Here is a 19285-nt window from a genome sequence, read left to right as displayed (position 1 = left end):
GCCTTTACAGAAGCACTCCGGCAGCCCACCCAGGTCTGGAACTGGTGCCTGAGCTCTGCCTGAGCTGTAATCTGCTGTCACTCAGGACCGTGCGCTGAACTTGTAAGGGAAGACAAAGATCACACTGCACTGCTTCTCTGCTCTGTAAGTTGCGCTCCTGCCTTTGGCCAAAATCAATAAAATTCTCCACTATGATTGTTGCACCAGCAGCACGAGGGGCCGGGCCCCTTGTGATGACGTCCCACCCCTGGCGGACACTGAGGGTCCTCCTTCATCATGCAGCCTCAGCGCCACTGCAGGCAGCTGTGACATGTGGGATGGGGGGTGGGGTGGTAATGGGGGGCGGGGTGGTAATGGGGGGCCGCACAGAGCTGCTTTAAGTGCCTCTCCAAAGACAAGCCTGGTGCTATTCATCAACTGGTTTTCAGGGCTGTGAGAAATCAATGGCATTTGTGCTGCAAACTCATCATTAGGACAGGAAAAACTCTGCAATGGAATTGATTTGTTTAAATATAATAACACAATTTAACAGAGAACCATGGGGGTGGGGAAAGGACCTGGGCAAATGAAACACAGGGATAGCGCAGAGGACCAGAGAGGAATCAGCCTTGAAAAATCTTCTAACACAGCGGCCCAAACCTACGCTGCCTCCACCTCCCCTAAACCCTGCATCGAGGAGGCCATGGTGGGCACAAGCTGTGACCCAACCTGAGGCAGCTCAGACCTGGTCCCAGACATGCCCTTCATCAGTCTGAGGATGCGCCCAGGGGCCTGGCTGGTCATTGCTGTGTTGTTCTTGGAGGTGACTTTGAGTCTGTGAATGTTCAACCCAACCAACTTTTATCAGGCACCTACTGTGCTCAAGGCACCTATGAGGGGCCGTGGGAGGGGAAACAGGATAAATCCGGGCCCCAGCTCCGAAGGACAAGGTGAATAAGGCAGGTGCTCAGGTGACAACACGAGGTCAGGGAGGGCTGGGCTTCCCGGGGTTTTAGGAATGTGGGAGAGGAGTGCTGGGAGAAAAGGACAAAAAGCAACAGCGAGGGACAGAACTGGAAGGTGCACTCAAATAACCAGGGGGAGCCCACTTGGAGGAGAGGGCCTGCCGGCCCAGATGACGATGGTGATGTTGGTGATGATGAAAGCTGGCTTTATTGACCCTTAAAATGTTCCAGGATCTTGCAAACATGTACCATTTTAATGAATCTTACCATCCTGTGAAGAAGGATCTATTATTACGCACATTTCACAAATGACGCCACAGAGGCTCAGAGAATAAAGTGACCACCTGAGGTCACACAGTAAGTGAGGGAACTGGGGTCAGACCCCAGAGCCCGTGCTCTAACCACTGAGCATCCTGCCCTCATCGGGGCTTGTCCTCCGTGCGAGCTGGGGAGACAGAGGCTCCTGCCCTCTGGGAACTGGGCCATGAGACACACCAGGCAGTTCAAGGGGAGCCTGAGGAGTGGTGTGGGGTGGGCCGTGCGCTGGGCTAGGGTCCTAGTCAAAGGCTGTGCTGCATGCTCAGGCCTGCGGCCTTGGTGAGGCTGGAGCCCTGGGTACAGAGCTGGCCTGGTACCCAGGGTGCCCCGATACTTCACCCGTGACCTCTCTCACTCTCCCCCAGAGAGTGGGAGATCTGGGGATGGACAGCAGTGGGGTGGGTCCTGGAAAGGCATGTCTGGAGGAAGCGGTTCCCTATCCCTCAGCCCTCATCTGAGGGTGAGGACAGAAACTCAAGTCCTTGGGGAAGGACCGGCAGCTCTGGGCAGCCTCATTGAGCTCAAGAAGGACATTAATGTCAACCTTGGAATTTGGACTTTATTCCTGGTGACAGTGAGAAGCCAAGGAAGGCATTGGTGGGCTGGAAAGGGCTCAGTAATTCGGAGGCAGGAAGACAGTTAGACTTGTTTGCCAGTGGAGGGTAGGGGTGCTGAGGAGACACAGATTCTGGGATGGTTCAGGGGGTTGAATTGACCATGGGCGTAAGGGAGAGGGAGGTGCCAAGGATGACTCAGGCGTCTCCCCCAGCCCTCTGGGGGCTTGACTGCCCAGCTTCGCTGAACCAGCGGCTGCATGAGTCAATATGAATTGACCGGGACCCCAAGGAGCACTGGGCCCCTCCCCCCAGGAAGCCCTGATCTGGGGGAGGGTGCTGCTGGCCGGCAGGCCGCCACCAACTCCGCTCTGTCCCACTGCTGACCTTTCTCCTTTGTCAGCAGTGCTTTCCATCAATGCACCGGAAGGGCCAGTGCAATCTCTCCCGGCAGCTTGGGGCCAGGGCTGGGGGCAGGGGCTCACTCCATCTTCCCTCTTTTAAGTAAGAGGTTTCCAAAGTGCCTCTGGAAGGCTGGAAACAGAGGTGCCAAAACCCTCAGTGAAAATGGGGGTCTGAGCCCTGTGAGGTGCAGCCCAGGACCTACTAGCCAACTGTATGCACAGCCCTGGGCACAGAGAGCCACCAGGTGTGAACCCTAACCCTCCAGCCGGCAGAGGGGAGGGCGAAGAGGAACAGAAGCTGGATAGGGAGACTGGAGTCAGGCCGGGGGGATGGACACGGATAATCTGGCAGAAGAGGGATCTGGGAGGTGTGGGAAAGGAGCAGGGGCAGGAGAGGGCTGTGCCAGAAGCCAAGGAGGAGGTCCAGTGGGGCCAGGGTGTAGGAGTCGGGTCGGGGGTTAGATGGGGCTGGTACCTTAACTGTCTCCGTGGGCCTGGAGCTGAGAGGTTCTGGGGACGCAAAACTTTCAGTGCTAAAACTGGGACGGTCCCAGGCAAACTCAAACGGCTGATCACCTGGCTGGGCTGAATGTGAATTCTGGTTTTCAGCTCTACCACTTTAAGACTATATGTCACCTCTCTGCGCCTCAGTTTTCTTCATCTGGAACGTAGAGCTTACAGGAATACCTTGTGTATTACTGTAACGTGCTCTGACACAGCATCTGATACTAATCACTCAACAAATGGCACACGGCTGCTGTGAGCGATGGCTGGTCTTACTACTACGATGACCAGCTAACATGCTCCAAGGACTCACCCCGTGCCAGACCCTGTTCTGAGCACTGTACCTACACTGCTACTTTAATCTCTCAGTGTTCGTGGAGGAGGGGCCACTAATATCCCCATTTTCTGATAAGGACACTGAGGTGTGTAGGGGCTAAGCCACCAGCCCAGGTTCTCACAGCGGGTAAGTAAGGAGCCCAGAGAATCACTTCCATTTCCATTGGGATGACCCCACAGCCAGGTATACACAGGCCAATGTCAACACAATTCTGATTACACTGACCCAGGGCAAGAACTGGACAAACACACAGGTGGGGCAGGTGTGGCAGGTCACTCCGGATGTGCACGGAAATCGGCAAGGGACCTCTGTTTTGCAGGAGACTAGGTCCCCAGTCCTCAGCCTGGGTCTTTAAGACCAAACACAGTGCAAACACATCAACCAAATGTATGATGTTTCCAGGGTCGCTTCACACAGCAAGAGAGAGGAAAGCCCTCAGAAATGCTCAGGCCCCTGCTGGACTGGGGGCCAGCTCTCTCGATCTGACGCTTTCTCCGTGTTACCTCATTTCATTCTTGCAACCACACTACAAAGTCAGTTATGATGCCCATTTCAGAGATGAGACTACAGAGGCTTGGGAATGTGCTAAGGTTGCACAGCTGGATTTAAATATGTCCAGCCCCAAAGTCTGGGCTCTGCTTGGCTGCAGAACGAACACGCAGCGTGAAGGCAGGAGGCCACGACTTGTACGTCCGTGTTGGGCATGGTACAGGCCTCAAGGTGAGCACTAGATAACTGAGCAGGAGGGGTACCACCCTCCGCCCACCCCCACCTCGAGTCCAGGTAGCCAGGAGAAACTCCAGTAGCTCAAGGAAGGGGCTCAAGCATCCAGAGGCAGAGTGGCCAGCCTGGCAGGGTACTGGTCCCAGGGAGAAAATTGGGTGGGTGCCCAGGTTTGGGCAGGGGCCCATCATCCCAATACCTGGGGGTAGGTAGGCCTTGCAGAGACCCCTCTTTAGTTTTAGGAGCTGAGCATTCAATGCCATCCATGTTTTGACCCCTAGGAAGTCCTTAGCACAAGGGACTACAGGCTCAAAAAGCAATTAGCTTCTAGCACCCAGAAAAAAGGTCGCTGGGGCAGGCAGGCAGGCAAGAGCTGGCTGGGCAGGGGCCCTGGGAAGCTGAGCCTAGTTATTTTTAGCATCTTGATTCAAGAGGGAAGAGGCCCTCTTCCCCACCAGGTAAATGTCACCACCACTGGCAGACGCGCCAATTAAAGTAGCTGGAGCAGAGGAGGAGAAACAGTGACTTGGGGCCTCTCCCTCGGGCTCCTCACCCCCCAGGGACTCTCCTCCTCCACCTCCTCTTCCTGAGCCCTGGCCATATGCCTGTGGCCCTGAACAGGAAACACTAGCTCCATCCCAAAAGGAGCTTGACTAGGGCCTGGAATCCTGGGTGAGTCCTGCCTTGGCCACGTGACCCTGGCCAAGTCTCATGCCTTCTCTTTTCCGACTCTACTTCCTCTCCACGGAAAATGCGCCCCCACTAAGCCCACCTGATTATTTTGAAAGTGACAGGAGCCAGAAGTCATGAAGAAGCTTTGCCGTAAGGGCAGCTTGCCCTTCCTGCCGTGGAAGGGCTGTTGTATTATTCCGGAAAAGAATTCTGGGCTTCCCAAGCAGGAATCCGGGCCAGCCCCATGCTGATGGGGCCTGAGCCAGCTGCTGTGCAAACTGCGGGGGGGATTTTCGAAATCCTGGGTACCAGGAGCCGAAGGGCCTGTGGCTACTGCCTCTGTAACAGGAGAGGTGACAGAGGGGTGCTGTGGGTCAGTAGGGGTGCAGTGAGCACAACCCCCGCTGAGCCCAGAGCTTCGGGAAGGGGCTGCACGCAAGGGGGCACCAGGCACCCACAGCCCCTGCAGCAGATTGCAGGCCTGGCCCAGCAGGCCTGGCTCAAAGGGCCACCTCCTCCTGGTCAGGTTCTGAGCTGGTCCAAAGCCTTAAGGAAGGCCACCTACTCCCACCCTTGTCCCCACCCAGCTTCCTCAGAAGAAGGAAGGCGGCCATCGGTCACAGGAAGAAGGGAAGCCCATCTCTCAGCCCACCTTCCAAATTCTCAGCCCTGGAGTCCACTCTGGGAGTAGGACCCACAGGTGGGTCTGCCCCAGGGGAATTAACCCCCCATCCTCCCAGGTTGAGGGAGACTCCTGGCAAACCCCAGGAGTCTGAGGTCAACTGTCCCCAGTCAGAGAAAAGCCCTGGGTCCAGCAGCAGTGTCCTTAGCCAGCTGTCCACCAGCTCCCAGGGGAGCCTAGGATTCTGGCACATGCTCACAACTCCCCAAAGGCAGATTTTCCCCTGAGGCACTGCCCTGCTGTGGCTCCCAGGTGCCCAAGGCTCTGGGGAGATCTGAGGGAAACTGAGGCACAGAAATGGGACAGTAATCTACTCAGGAACGTTTAGTTAGCAAGTTAGAAACAAAATACAAATTTCTTCCTTCTGCCTTCTGGCCTCTAGGGGGCATCTCCAACCTCATTTCCTCACTGCCCAGTCTCAGCTCACCCAGACCCACTGATCTATCCTCAGGGTACCTGCGTACCTGCCTTGGGGCCTGGGCCCAGCTGTTCCCTTTGCTTGGGATCCTTTTGGTTCACAGTCCTGTTCATTCTTCAGGAATCAGCTGGAGCTCCACCTCCTCCAGGAAGCCCTCCCTGTCTCCTGAGTCCCTTGGAGTCCCTAGAACTCATCCTAGGTCCCACAGATCCAGCAGCCTTCCAGACTGCAGGCTTCTGGGCACCCTGTAGTGGCTCGGCAAAGGGGGCTGACGAGGCACACGGGCAGCCCCTGCTTCCCAGAGTCCACTTTCCTTCTTCACCCCCTCACATCTTGTCAGCTTTCTAACAGGGGCCTGACTCCAGAGCATTCTCCCTGCCCTGGCCTCCGGGTCTGCAAACTCCAGGCCTCACTGGGCTCTCTGGGTAAACAGATGGGAGGAGAGGCCCTAATGGTAGCAGGCCTCGGCAGGAGGCGGTGATTACAGGAGGCGGAGGACAAATGAGGCTTAACAGAGCCAGGTCTGAGGGCACCCTGCACAATTCTCCACAGATCCCCAGAACCTCCCTCAACCCTACGCTCTGTGCCCCCAGACCCTGAGGGTCTTTTCTGCAAACATTGCGCCCCACAGCTGGTTCACGACCACTGCTATAGGTCTTGAGCCCTACCAGGGTCTACACCTGCTAGGCATCTGAAGCAGTTTACGGTCGCAGTGAGCTCAGCTGAAAGCCTGGAGTTCCGTGCTGGGCTCCTCTGGGGTGTACCTTCCTCTCTCAGAGCCTCAGTTTCCCCACCTGTATTATGAGGGGTTGGGCCAAATGATTTCTAAAGACCATTCCTCCCCCAGGCAGCTGGGATGCTATGATTCAAATAGAGAAGCCACCCCTGCAGCCCCACCCAGTGTCTGCTCCCTCCCTGCAAGGTCACGGAGGCTTTGGACCAGGACACAGGGCCTGGGCATGGCTGTCCTCACCCTAAGTGTGTGGCTCCTGGACCAGAGGGAGACAAACGACAGGGCTGAGCGAGGGGCAGGTGAGCAAACATCAGTGGGAGGGAGAAGCACCGAGGTGAGCCACACCCAAGGAACCCTTCTCCACGGAGTCTGCCAAATCTCAGCTTGCCCCTGGACAGCCCTATTGGTGGCTGTGGTCATGCGTCCCGGGGATGCGTGTGCCACCCCACACACCTACATGGGTGATCACACACAGTCAGCAAGGCTCCCACAAAACGCTGGGAGAACCAGAGGGAACCAGACCCCCCTCCTAACCCCCCTCCAAAGGATGCTTTCCTGTCTGGCCTGTCAGCCTCCTGCACCTGCCATGATGATGCTGTGTGATCCTGGGCTGGGCTCTGGGCCTCTCTGGCCCCACCATGTCACTGAATAGGTTTGTCCATGTCTCCCTGCCAGCCCCCACTCTGCCAACTCCCTGCCACCCCAATCAGGAAGGGGTGCAGACAGTGGTGACAGAGGGTGGTAAGTGAGCTCTGCTCTAGGGCAGCTGCACATTTCAGCATTGTAGAAGACTGGCTTTTCCTCCTGGTAAAGAGCCCCAGCCCCTGGGGGTAAAGAAGCCCCACAGGTGTCTGGGTTGCTGAAGAGGGCCAGGTGAGCTGCAGGTCTGGCCAGCTGGAGTATACAAGCTGCCAGCCTTGACCCTCCCTGCTGCCACAGGCTCCGGGTGAGCTGTGAACCCCAGCTTGCAGGCTGGGGCCAGACCCCCACCTCCTGGCCTTCACAGATGAGGTGCTACTCTCCACAGCTCCTTTTAACCCTCTATTCTCCGCACGATCAAAGTCAAACTCTGTGACCCTCAGGAGCTGCCTTAGCACCTGCTTCCAGCTGTGGCTGGATGAAGGTTCCTCTTCAGCTGGACCACTGACCTACTCCACCAAGTTTGCAGAGACCTCAGGAAGATCTTACTCCTTCACTCTTCTGTGTAAGGCTTTAGCTCCCTCCTCCAGGCAGCCTCCTCTGACTGCACCCTCCAGCATCAGGGAAGAGCTGCCCCTCCCAGCCCCTACTGCCTTTACCCGCTGAGGGCACCCACCTAGCACACATTGCACTGTAGACTCCATGAGCTCCACTCAAGCCCAGGGCTGTGCTCACCCAGCACTCGAACAAAGATTCACTTTTGGATGCCAGTGCCTAGCACAGTGCTGGTGCTCAGTAAGTGTTCAGCCCACTCTGGCTGATGGAGTGAATGGTTCACCCAAGAAACATGAAAGTACCTACCAGAGACAGTTTGATGTGTGGGGAAAACACATAACATAGTGTCAGGTAAAAGTGGCTGAATCTCAGCTTCGCCAATAGCTCTGTAACCCTGGGTATATTTCTTAACCTCTCTGTGCTTTGAGTTGCCTCATCCACACAGTGGGATAACCCCAGCTTCCCTGGGCTGCTGAGGCCCTTCAGAACATTGCAGGTTGTGAACCCTGATGTGTTCCAGTCCTCTGGCTTTATAAACCAATGCACAATTGCATCGGAGGAAAAGGGACTTGTCCAAGGTCACACGGCAGGTCTGCAGAAGGACTGAGACTTGAACAAAAGTCCTGCTCAGAGGGCCTATGAGAACAGCGGCCCACCCTGCTGACCCAGGGAGCATTCCACCTCGGGCAGCAACAGTCAGTGGGCTGTAGACTATTTCTAGCTCCAGGTTGGGGTAGGGGTTGCAGGGTCAGGGCTGGCCCAGAGGCTGGGGGTGGAGGGGCCTGGGCTGCAGGCAACGAATTCCAGGCAGGGAGAGGAGGGTGTGCATTCTCAGCTGGCGCTGAAGACTGACAGGCACGCCACATGGGGACCCTGGAATCCTAGCTCTGTGTGGCCACGGCCAGCACCATTGTGAGCTGGGCTTGGCATTCAAGGACTTTGAAGCCAGCCGCAAACCCACCACGTACTGTGTAGCCCTGGAAATCTGCTGACAGATAGTTGGTGGTGTTCATGCTGTCAGCACGAAGCCACAAACATGGGGCTGGAGGGGACGGCTAAGGAGTGTGGCTGTCACCCCAGGTCCCTGCCCACAGAGCTCTCATCGACAGCTGTTTGGGGTCACCTCATATGAAACCCAAACCCAGCCCATCCCCTACATCCCCTCTGAAATGACAATCCAAGCATGTCCCTCCCTATCTGCCCCCAGCCCTGGGGGTCAGCCCCATCACTCACCCCATCTGTTCACCCACCATCAATGTGTACACGTCCCAGCCCAGAGGGACTTCGTCGAATTCCTCACAACTCAGTGGGATCGGTTCTATTACTATCGCTATTTTACGGATGAGGAAATGGGGCACAGAGAGGTTAGGCCACTCATCTGAAATCACAAAGAGGGGAGTGGCAGAGCTGGAAAACCCCAAAGCTGAGGCCCAGAGTCCACACCCTCATCACGTCACTGCCCTCTGCAGTCACGCACCAAAAGTGCCTTGTAGAAAGTGCCAGCCAGAGCGGGCAGCTGTCATGCCCCCGATGAGAAACCCTCTATCTGTGTCCAGCCTTTGCTCGCTGTCACAGCCCAGACCATCTGGGGCCTTCTCACCTCTGCCTGCTGTGGGACCTGCCTTGGTACCACATACGCCTGCCTCCAGTCCGCCAGGCTGAGAGAATTGGGCCATGGCCCCCACAGGGAAGGGTGGGGTGGGGGGTCGTACTCCAGCTGGCCACTGGGGCCTCTTACCCACCAGGGGCTGGAGCTCTTTACCAGGGAGAAAGCCAGTCTTCCAAAATGCTGAAGGGTGAAGCTGCCCAGAGCAGAGCCCACGTGCCACCCTCTGTCACCACTGTCTGCACCCCTTCCTGATGTGGGCTTGACCTCAGCCCAGGAGCTAGGCTCGGGGGTTGTACCTTTGAGCTTCTATTTTCCCATCTGGCAATGGGAATGGGAACTTTCAAGGGCTTTCTCAATGGTCTGATGGGGTGTGAAAGAGCTTGCATACTGTAGAGAACTCTACAGTACAAGAGGTCATTGTAGATACTGGAGGGGTCATGGGGCAAAGGTCAGGAGGAGGGGCTGCGGTTAGAGAAGTCTCCATGGCATCTGACCTGTAGGAGTGAGTTTGCCAAGTAAAGACAGGCAGGCAAGGGGCCATCAGGCAGAAGACTCTGCAAATAAGACACAGAAAAGAACCTTCCATCCTCTGTAACCTGGAGGATTTGGAAACACACACACACACAGAACAGGCTTCCAAAGTATGCAGGGGCAGGGCGGAGAAGGTAGACAGGGGCAGATCAGAGAACCCTTGAACACCACTGCCTGACAGGAGGGGCTGTAATCCCACCCTCGCTGAAGCCACTGTTCCCAGATGTTTGGGACAAGCTGGTTGCTGGCACTGCTGAGGCTTCTGCTGCTGGGAGGAGGGCAATATTCTCTCCCTTGGGCAGATGAGACTCACAGGGTGGTGGGGGACTTGGCCAGGGTCCCGAGGCCAGTAAGTAACTGGTGGAATCTGCAAGTGAACTCAGGTCTTCCCTTATTCTAGGCAGGACTGGCTACGTGGGTGGGCAGTTGCACAGGGCCCCACGCTCAGAAGGACCCACTCTGGGTTGAATGCTCTAGGGCCACCATCTTGAAATCCTTCATAATTTGTGAACAATGGGCCCCACATTTTTGTTTTGCACTGGGCCCCATAAATTTGTAGCTGGTCCTGATTCTAGGACATTCTGATGGACAGTGTTCAGGGAGAGCCAATGAATGAACGTTCACTTCTCTGGTACTTTGCAAGAGCCAGGCCCTCTACTTGGTCTTCCTTTTTCCCTCTACAATTTTTGCAAATTTCCCTCGCAAATTTCCCCTTACCTTCCAATGCCCAACTCAGCTCCTGGGGATCCCTCCCAGATTTCCTCTCCATAGACAGGCAGACCCATGGTCCCTATGCCAGGGTCCCACACCCTCATTGCACTAACAAGCCTGCTGATGGGTATGCAAGGAGTGCCTGCCACCCCCAGGCTAGAGCACCCCAGAGCTTCCTGCCGGCCAGGTTTCCAAAGGACCACGCTAAGGACACGTTACAAAGGGGTCACGGAGAGGAATTTACGAGATCATGCCCAGACAGTGGACCCGAGAGAACAACCCACCTTTTTACTTGCAAGGAAGTGGACACTCTCTGGCCTGGGAATACAGGGCTAGGGTAAAACCAGGAACCAGGAGCCCCCTTGGGAAGTTCAACTAACCTGGATGGGCCCTGCCAGGAAGAGGGAGGGAAGAGAAGTCTTGAATCTGGGGTGCAAATGCCACTTCCTGGCTCTGTGGCCCACTCACTCTGAGCCTCAGTTTCCTCATCTGTAAAGTGGGCATGAAATGACCTAACCCTGAAGGGAGCTTACTGGAGAAAAGAACACAAATTCTGGCAGCTGACAGTCTGGAGCCCAGCTCCACCACTTTTGAGCAGGTATCCTTGAGAACCTCACCTACACTCATGGGGCCTCAGGTTCTTCATCTAGAAATTGTTCAGTGAGGCCTCCCTCTCTGGGCTCTTAAGCTCATGTATGTAACAAGCCAGGTCCCCAGCTGGGACTCTTGTATGGTTGGTATAATGAAGCCGGACACTACAGGACCCCAACTCCCCAGGAGCCAACAGGGGAAGTGCAGCTGGGGGCAGGGATGGCACAGACCTTACCAGCTTATCACGCCCTAGGTCTCAGAGAGCACCCAGGCTCCAGGGACCTGGGATGGAGTCTCCAGGAGATGAGGAGCAGGAATAAGGCCCCACAGACATCCCACAGCGATGCCCACACCCATAACCCACTTTCTTCTCATGTGAATAACACTTCTGATTTGTTGAAGCCCTGCAGAGCACAAATTGTTCTCAGCACTGTACATCAGTGTCTCTGATCTTCACGAGCTCCTTGTCCAGGATGCTGGGGCCAGATGGTGACTGTGTTTCCTGTTTCCAGATGAGGAAGCTGAGGCCCAGAGAGGACAAGAGCATGTCCATGGTCACACAGTGGCCCTCAAACCCTGACAGTCCCTCTCCCCCCATACATACAGAGGTCACAGCTCAGCCTTGACCCAAAGCTGCCCAGCCACCCCAGGAACTACTGGAAGTTTCAGCAGGTGAGAAGCCAATGACCCCTGAACGGCCCCTTCTCCTTGGAACACACCCCTTCCTGTGTGTGTGTGTTTGTGCGCGCGCACGTGTGCGCACAGGTGAGTGCCTCCCTGTGTGTACGTGGGAACAGCCCCACACTCGTGGCCCTTTATAATCTTCCCATCCCCTTTCCAACTTCATCCCCCATCCCCGGCTTCTGTCTCCCCAAATGCTACTCACTTTTGGGTCACCTCCCCAGAATGCCCCCTTTAACCTATGAACCCCGTCCACTCCACTGTCACAGTGCTTGCCACATCTGCTGTGATCTCCAGCCAGAGCACAGAACAGGACAGGGCCCTCTCCTCTGCATCACAGGGGCTGCTGTCAGGCCTGGCATACAGTAAGTGGTTAATACAAGCTTGGGAAACTGAACCGGGAGGCAGAGGGAGAGAGAGCCTTATCCAACCAGCATACCCCTCCTCTAGAAGGGGCCCTGGGTGCCACCTTGGGGATCACAGAGATCATGTCACAACACACCCACAAATGAGTCATGACCCCAGGCAACCAGCAGGCACTGTCACCTTGTAAAAGCCTCATCCCTTTGCCTTGAATTGGGACAGGACCTAGCAGTTCTGGGGACACCCATGATCACCTCGATGCTAACCCCTAAGACGAGGCCAGAAGAGGCGGTCAAGGCCAGGGGCAGAGTGGACTGGGGTTAGAGGCTGGCACACTGGAGCCACACAGACCTGGAACTGAGGGGCCCATGGGGGCTCAGCCAGGCGTGTGGCCTTGGGCAAGTTGCTCCCCGACCACAAGCCTCAGTTTTCTCGTCTGTACAATGGGGATGATAACAGCACCTGCCTCACAGGGCTGTGGTGAAGATGAAGAGAGTTACTAACTACACAGAACTCAGCACTGTGCCTGGCATGGAGTTACATACTCAGAATGTCAGAGGATATTATTATTTTCACGCACTAGATGAGAGAGCTGAGGCTCTCAACTATGAACGGACAGGGATGCCCAAGGCTACACCGGGAGCTGGCAACAGAATAAAACCAAATGTCCAAGTGCCGGGCCGGGGCACACCCCTCTCCTAACCCTCCACTCTCTGGCTCCCTCTGAGAGGAGGAGGCCAAAAGAGGTGAAAACTGAGAAATAAGCCCCTTCTGCTAATTCCTCAGGGATGACAGCCCAGCTCCCGGGTCTCCAGGCCCCAGAAGAGTACCAGTGGCTGGGGCTGGGCCCCACACCAGTGGACACCGGGTGCCAAGGCCCAGCCCATCTTGCTTACCTGCCGAGGCCTCCGCCGACCACCAGCACTGGAGGCCGCTAAGAGTGTCAGGAAAAGGTTGCAGTGGAAGGAGGCAGCAGCCCTAGCAGTCCAACTTGGCCAAGCACAGCTGTTGCAGGTCCTACAGGAGAGAGGAGAGGGCATGGTGAGCTCCAAGCCTGAGCCTGGGGATGACCCCAACCCCCTTCACCCACCTCCAGGTCCCGCTTGCCCAGGCCCCTCTGGTCATCTCTTGGAGGACCAAGGAAACTGGGTGCTGCTCCCTACCCCATCCCCATAAAGGCCCAGCTCCTGAACTTCAATGTGCAAGGCCCAGAACCAGCCCCAGCACCAAGGTCAGCTCCTCTGCAACCCGGACTACAGCGGCAGCCATGCCGGCACACCAACCACCGGGTTGCAGTCAGCTCAGACCCCCAGAACCCCCACCCTTCAGACATGCCAGGTGCTCTGCCCGGAGCCCTTTTCCCCACTTCTCTGACTTTCAAAGCCCCTCTCTGTTCAGATACCTCCATGGAGCCCTCTCTGACCTGTCGCTCCTTTTCCTGTTCACCCTGCAGTGGTTTTGGGACGAGCTGACCCAGCTCTCTATAGGCTGGCTCCTCCCTGAGCGGAGCTCCCGGACATCGAGAATGAGATCTAGTTTATCCTCTGAGGCTCACAAGGCCACAGGGAGTCCCTGAGAGATGGATGAATGGATGAATGAATGAATGAATGAGTGGGGCAGTGAAGATATTCTGTGACTAAGCTGAACAAAATGGGCCAACTGACATGAACCCTGAAATCAGGAAGCCTGCTGAGCTCTCCCTGGGCCACTGCAGGCCCTTCCCCCTGTTAGATTCTGGCATCCAGGGGTCAGGTTGGGGAGAGGAAAGAGATTTAGTGAAGTTGACTCTCTTTTCTGTCAGTTCACAAATGAGGAAACTGAGGCCCTGACAGGGGAAGCGTTTCTTCCCACGGTCCCACAGCGAGAGAGAGGCAAGGCCAGAAGTAGAACCAAGTACCCTGGTCTTTCCCACTGCCTGGAGCTGTCACCCCCCGACCCAGACAATGCCATGGCAGTCCCCCCACCCAGATCCTGTGTCCTCATGTCGGCTCACGCAGACCCCCAGCCTCCCTGACTGTTGGGGGATCAGGCTAGCTGTGGAAGGCAGCTTTTGGGTAAAGGAAAGAGGGCAGTGGGGTGGCCCTGGGGTGAGAAAAAGTGCAGTAGGAGAGCATACTCAGCATAGGGCCATCTAGTCTGATGGCCCTCCTTCCTCAGCCTCTTGGGGACATTATGGAGAATCCCAGGGTCAATGATACCCCTCCAGCCCATCTTCAGCTTGGGGGCTGGGTCTTTCTAACACCCCTATTTACCACCTCACTCCCCTCCACAAAGCCCTCCGGGCCTCCCAAACACTGCTGGTAGGGCACGCCCTTGGTCACCACCTTAGGGAACAGTTTGGAAGCGTCCCCTGCCTTGTGGTCTATCAGTGACTCAGCATTTCCACCTCCATGGAAATGTGTGCCTGTGGTTCCCCAAATACATGTGCTAGAATGTTCACAGCAGTGCTATTCATAACAGCCCCAAAATGAAAACTTCCCAAATGGCCATCAATTGTAGAATGAATAAATCAGCGTATCCACACAAAGGAATACCGCACAGCAATGAGAATGAACAATCTGCAACTATATCCAACAATACAGATAAATCTTATGAACATAATGTTGACCAAAAAAGCCAGACACAGTGGAGAACATACTTAAGGGGTCCATTTATATAAAGGTCAAGAACAGGCAAAACTACTCCATGCTTGTGGTAGAATAAGCACATATGGCCACAGATTCTTTGCAGCTCCTCCTATCGAAAGGTGTGTTCTGCCCTCCGCCCCTGAATTTGCGCCGGCCATGAGACTTGTTTTCACCACTGGACTTGGTGAATGTGGCATTTTGTGACTTACAGAGACTAGGTCTCAAGAGATCCTTCTCTTTCTGGCCTTGGCCCTCTTGGAACATGGCCTGGCCATGGAAGGCAGCTGGTCTACCTTACTGGAGGCTGGAGGAGAACTGAGGCCGCCCAGCCAACAGCCAGCACCAAATGGCAGATGTGACTGAGGCCATCTTCGACCATCCAGTCCAGCCAGCCCTTCAGGCAACTAGAGTCACATGAGCCCCAGGGAAACCAGTAGAGGGACTGCCCAGGCAAACCATAAAATTATGAGGCGTAATCAATGGTGCTTGTTTGTTTTAAGCCACTAAGTTTTGGGGTGGTTTGGGGGCAGCAATAGGTAACTGATAGTGTGCTGCTGATAATGCAAGGATACTGCAGTCATTGTCCTTGAGGGGGCGCAGTGACTGGAAGGAGGTAGATGGGGGGGTGGTTCTAGGGAATCTGGAATGTTGTTTCTTGATCTGTATGGTGGTTACCTGAGTGTATTCATTTTGGCTACACTTAGGATATGCACACTTTTTCTGCATGGATGTACTACTTCAATAGAAGCTGAAAACAAACAAACCTTCTGTGGCTCTCTGCCCAGGCGGACTAGATCCAGCCCCACCCTGGCCTGCCTGCCTCTCTAGCCCAGCCCCTGCCCAGCTGGCCTCACCTCACTCTCCTCTGCACAGTCATAGTCCCACCTCACACCTCTGCACCTGGGAGGCCCCTCCCCTTCCTCCTGTACTTCCAAGCCGGAGGGCAGGCAGCACCTCCTCCTGGAAGCCTTCACAGACTGCCCCTGCCTTGCCTAGGTGTCCAGATTCACACAACTCTCTCTCTCTGAAGCTGGATCTTTCTGAGCACAGAGTTAATTCTTTCCCTTTGGTTTCCCCAGCTCTTGGGATCTCTCCAAGAGGGGCCCTGTCATGGTTAGGTAGCACCCGTCTTCCTATCCCCCTAGGGTCGGGCCCTGCACAGTGGTGCTGGGATGATCAGAGCAGACTTCCGGGGTGAAGGAGGATGGCGGGAACTAGTGATCACAAGACGGGTCGTATGCCAGCACCTCCCGGGACCCAGGCTTCTCCCACGTAGACCGAGGGCACGGCTGAATTTGGGGATACAAAGAGGGTCTATAAAGAGGGGGAGGACTTAGGGTGTCCCCCATCTTGTAGCAGATGGTAACACCCGTGAAAGGGCACCACTCCTTCCCTCTTTACTACCTAGTAAAATAAAGCCCGACTGGCAGTCAGCACTGCATCTCTGCTGAAACACGGCAAACTGACAAAGCAAGGGAGAGTTGTAATGTCCAACAGACGGGGCATCAGCTCTGCTAAAATCCTTCCATGGACTGACTCGTCTCCACCAGGGCCAAGCAAGAAGGCGGAAGCCTGCCCTTGCCCCGCGCCTGCTCTCAATGGCTGAGTGGGGTCTCAGCTGAACCCCGCACCAGGGCCTCAGTTCTAGATGCCTCATGTTTGCAGCTCCAGTTCTGTCCTCAATGGGTGTGCGGCCCTGGGGGAGACCCCTCTGGCCTCAGCTCCTCCACACTCATCCCAGAGATCTGGCTTAGTCAACTCTCCGATGAGTCACATTTTTCAGTCCTGTGGGAGGACTGGCCCCTGACAGGCCAAGGCAGTTTTAAGGCCCAGGAATCTTTCTGTCTCTCTCAGAATCTTCACTGTGCCAATGACGGTGCTTGCCAGAAGCAGCCTGATGTGCCCAGGGTAGTCCACCTTGTCACCCACCTGCCCCTGGGAAAGGGGGCACAGGCCTGGAGCGGGAAGTCCATCCCCACCCCATGTCTGGGCATTTTCTCTGGTACCCAGATTCCTTTGCTAAGAAAGGAAGGCTCCTTGCCCAGCAGAGAGGCACAGATAAGCCAGAGGGTGGCCAGGACAGGAGAGTGCAGAACACTTCGTCCCAGGAAAGGCAGTCTCTCCTGCAGCAGAGGAACCTCCACATGAGGGTCCCCTGAGGTCCAGCCTAACATGGGAAGGAACTCTGGCCTGTCTTCCACAGGTGGCTGTGCTGTCCCACAAAGTGGTGAGGGCCCCGTCCCCAGAGGCGTGCAAGCAGAGAGAGTGGCCGTGTGGTGCTGTGGGCGCTGGAAGCATCAGAGCTGGAGCTGAACTCTCTATGTCCCAAACTCCTCTGATGATAACAATCACCTGGGCTGTTGTTAAACTCACAGCTTCCCAGGCCTCTCCCCTGAGAATGGAAGTCTGTGGGTCTGGAATGCAGCCCAGAAATGTAAATTTTTAACAAGTCCTCCCAGGTGATTCTTTGCATCTAGAAAGTTTGGGGGAGCACTGGCAGATAACCTGTTGGGTCCCTTTGGGCCCTGAGGTTAGTGATTCTAAGCCCCTCCCTCTACACACCACCCTTACCCTATCTGGAAGACGTGGCTGGCAGCAGACTCACTGCATCGTTAAAATAAAAATGATTTAAAAGCTTTAGGAGGAGGCAAAGATGTCAGGGGGAGGGTGGTTCTCAGCCCATGGTGGTACCAGCAGCAGCTCTCTCCTAGCCCCCGTGGGGCCCCCAGAGTCATCCAGAAAAGCTCAGCACTGGGGAGGGGATGAATTGACAGCTGTTCAGCTGCTGCTCAGTGAGACCCGGAAAAGCAATTATCTTGCTCTTAGCAGAAAGGCACTGGCTTTTACCCGCCCCCTCCCTCCCACCTTCACACACACACAGACACACACACACACCCACCCACCCAGGCCAAGATGCTGCTGGCTGGCTCTGAACCCACTTCCCCCCACCCCCAGCCTCCAGATTCCTCTGACTCTCAACCTCCATCCTCAGAGCACATTTCCAACACTTAAATCATTTAGCCGGCTAAACCGGAGACGGCAAAATGGGTGCTATTTCTTAAAAACATACAGAGAGCGTATTAAATTATTGATAGCCATTAAACAGGGGGAAAAATTAAACAGCTCTCAGCTCTTATCAATCATTCATGCAGTTTCCACTGGGGTGTTTTCTGGAGAGTGATCACACGGGCAGCCCAGGGAGCTGACTCCTGCTGGCAAGGAAGGCGAAGGCTGCATGGAAATTGCGTAGGGGTCGCTGCAGCCCCCCGCAATTCCCGGGGCAGAGGCTGCGGAGGGGGTCTGGTGGGGGGAGGTCAGCCTCTTTGCTGGCAAACCCCCCCACCACATCATTAACAAAGGAACACTCCGACACCACCTTCAGGAACCTCCTTCGTGAAATCCAGCCTGCTTTTATTGAGCGTCTAGTATACATCAGGCGTGCAAAGCGCCCAGATAAATAAGCCTCAGAGCACTCACACAGGCAAATGTAGGAGTCTTTGCTGGAAAATGTGACTACACTGCATTGTGATAGGAGCCGCAATGGAGCCCAACAGGGTGGGTCAGGGAAAGGGGGCGGCTTTGGCTGGAGGAGGGGCTGCCCGGGAAAGCTTCACTAAAGAAATGATTCTGGGGTAAATTCTTGCCCAGAGCATAAGTCCGGGAAGGGCATTCCAGGAAAGTGGTACAGCCCCGGTAGAGGCCCGGCGGGCTCGCTGTACCCGATCTCAGCGCTCCATCCTGTCAATAGCCCTGCAGTTACTGGCCGGGTGGGGTTAGGGGCTTGAGCACAGTTTGAGGAGCAGAGAGCTGGCTGTCACCTTAGCCTCTCCTCCAGCCCCTGGTCAAATCTAGGCCAGGCCAGGGGAGGGAAGTATGAGGCCAGGGCCCCCTCAGTGTGGACAGGCAGGAGGCTGGGGTTCACCCCAGCTGCCAGGGGCAGCGGCAACGCCACCCCCGCATGGCAGATCCATTTCCTGGCTCTGACTCAGGACACCTAAGCCAGTGTGTGACGCAGACCACGGAGGCTGCAGGGCCAGGACGCCGCTGGTCTTCCGGCCACAGACAGGCCTGACAGTGCTGTCCTCGGGAGACGGGCTCCCTCCTGTCGCTGAGCCATGCCAAGGACCAGGGCACCAGGGCTGTGGGAGCCAGCGGACACCCGATACCACCCCACCTCTTTGCTTGGGGACCATCCACAACCAGGGGCCATTTGAGGCTCTGAGGCCAGGCTGGGCTGCTGGCTGCTGCAGGGAACAAAGAGGCCAGGCCCATGCCCAGCCCGGCCCTGCCCGCCGAACACACAGGGAAGAGCATCACGTTCTTGAACGCCTTTCAGAAGCCCGAGCTTCTCAGGAGCCTGAGTTAGGAGCCTGGAGCTGGGAGCTGGGAGGAGGCCCTGCCAAGTGTTGGTAGCACCCTCTCCAGAGAAAGCTGCTGTCACAGGGAAACATTCTGGGGAGAGCGGTTGTTTACCACCAACGCCTGGGACTGTCAAGAAATAATCTGAAGAAATTAAATGTGCAAAGTTGAAAAGACATAAAGGAAGCCCCAAGCCTGGGACTTTTCAACCTGGAAGATCAGGCTGCTTTATGTTTTGCATGGTTTGGGGAAATAGTCTTAAATCTGCAAGGGGGTAGGGGAGGTTGGGGGTAGTATGTGTGCAACCAGCCAGGAATGGGAGAATGGGGC

At 55.8% G+C, this 19285-nt stretch overlaps 1 protein-coding gene across 5 annotated transcripts in view; it reads right to left on the bottom strand.

Annotated features, from left to right (window-relative positions):
- ZMIZ1 (zinc finger MIZ-type containing 1) overlaps positions 1–19285 on the bottom strand; it is a 229344-nt gene that overhangs the window by 169912 nt on the left and 40147 nt on the right. For all 5 annotated transcript variants that reach the window (XM_032491579.1, XM_032491576.1, XM_032491574.1 and 2 more), the window contains exon 2: positions 12866–12986. The gene's annotated coding sequence lies outside the window, so the exon portion shown is untranslated. The remainder of the gene's footprint in view (positions 1–12865; positions 12987–19285) is intronic.

The sequence above is a fragment of the Camelus ferus genome, chromosome 11 (genome assembly GCF_009834535.1).
Source record: "Camelus ferus isolate YT-003-E chromosome 11, BCGSAC_Cfer_1.0, whole genome shotgun sequence".
Classification (NCBI taxonomy): domain Eukaryota; kingdom Metazoa; phylum Chordata; class Mammalia; order Artiodactyla; family Camelidae; genus Camelus; species Camelus ferus.
The sequence above is the reverse complement of the archived record's forward strand: the minus strand, read 5'-3'. Positions and strand labels throughout refer to the sequence as shown.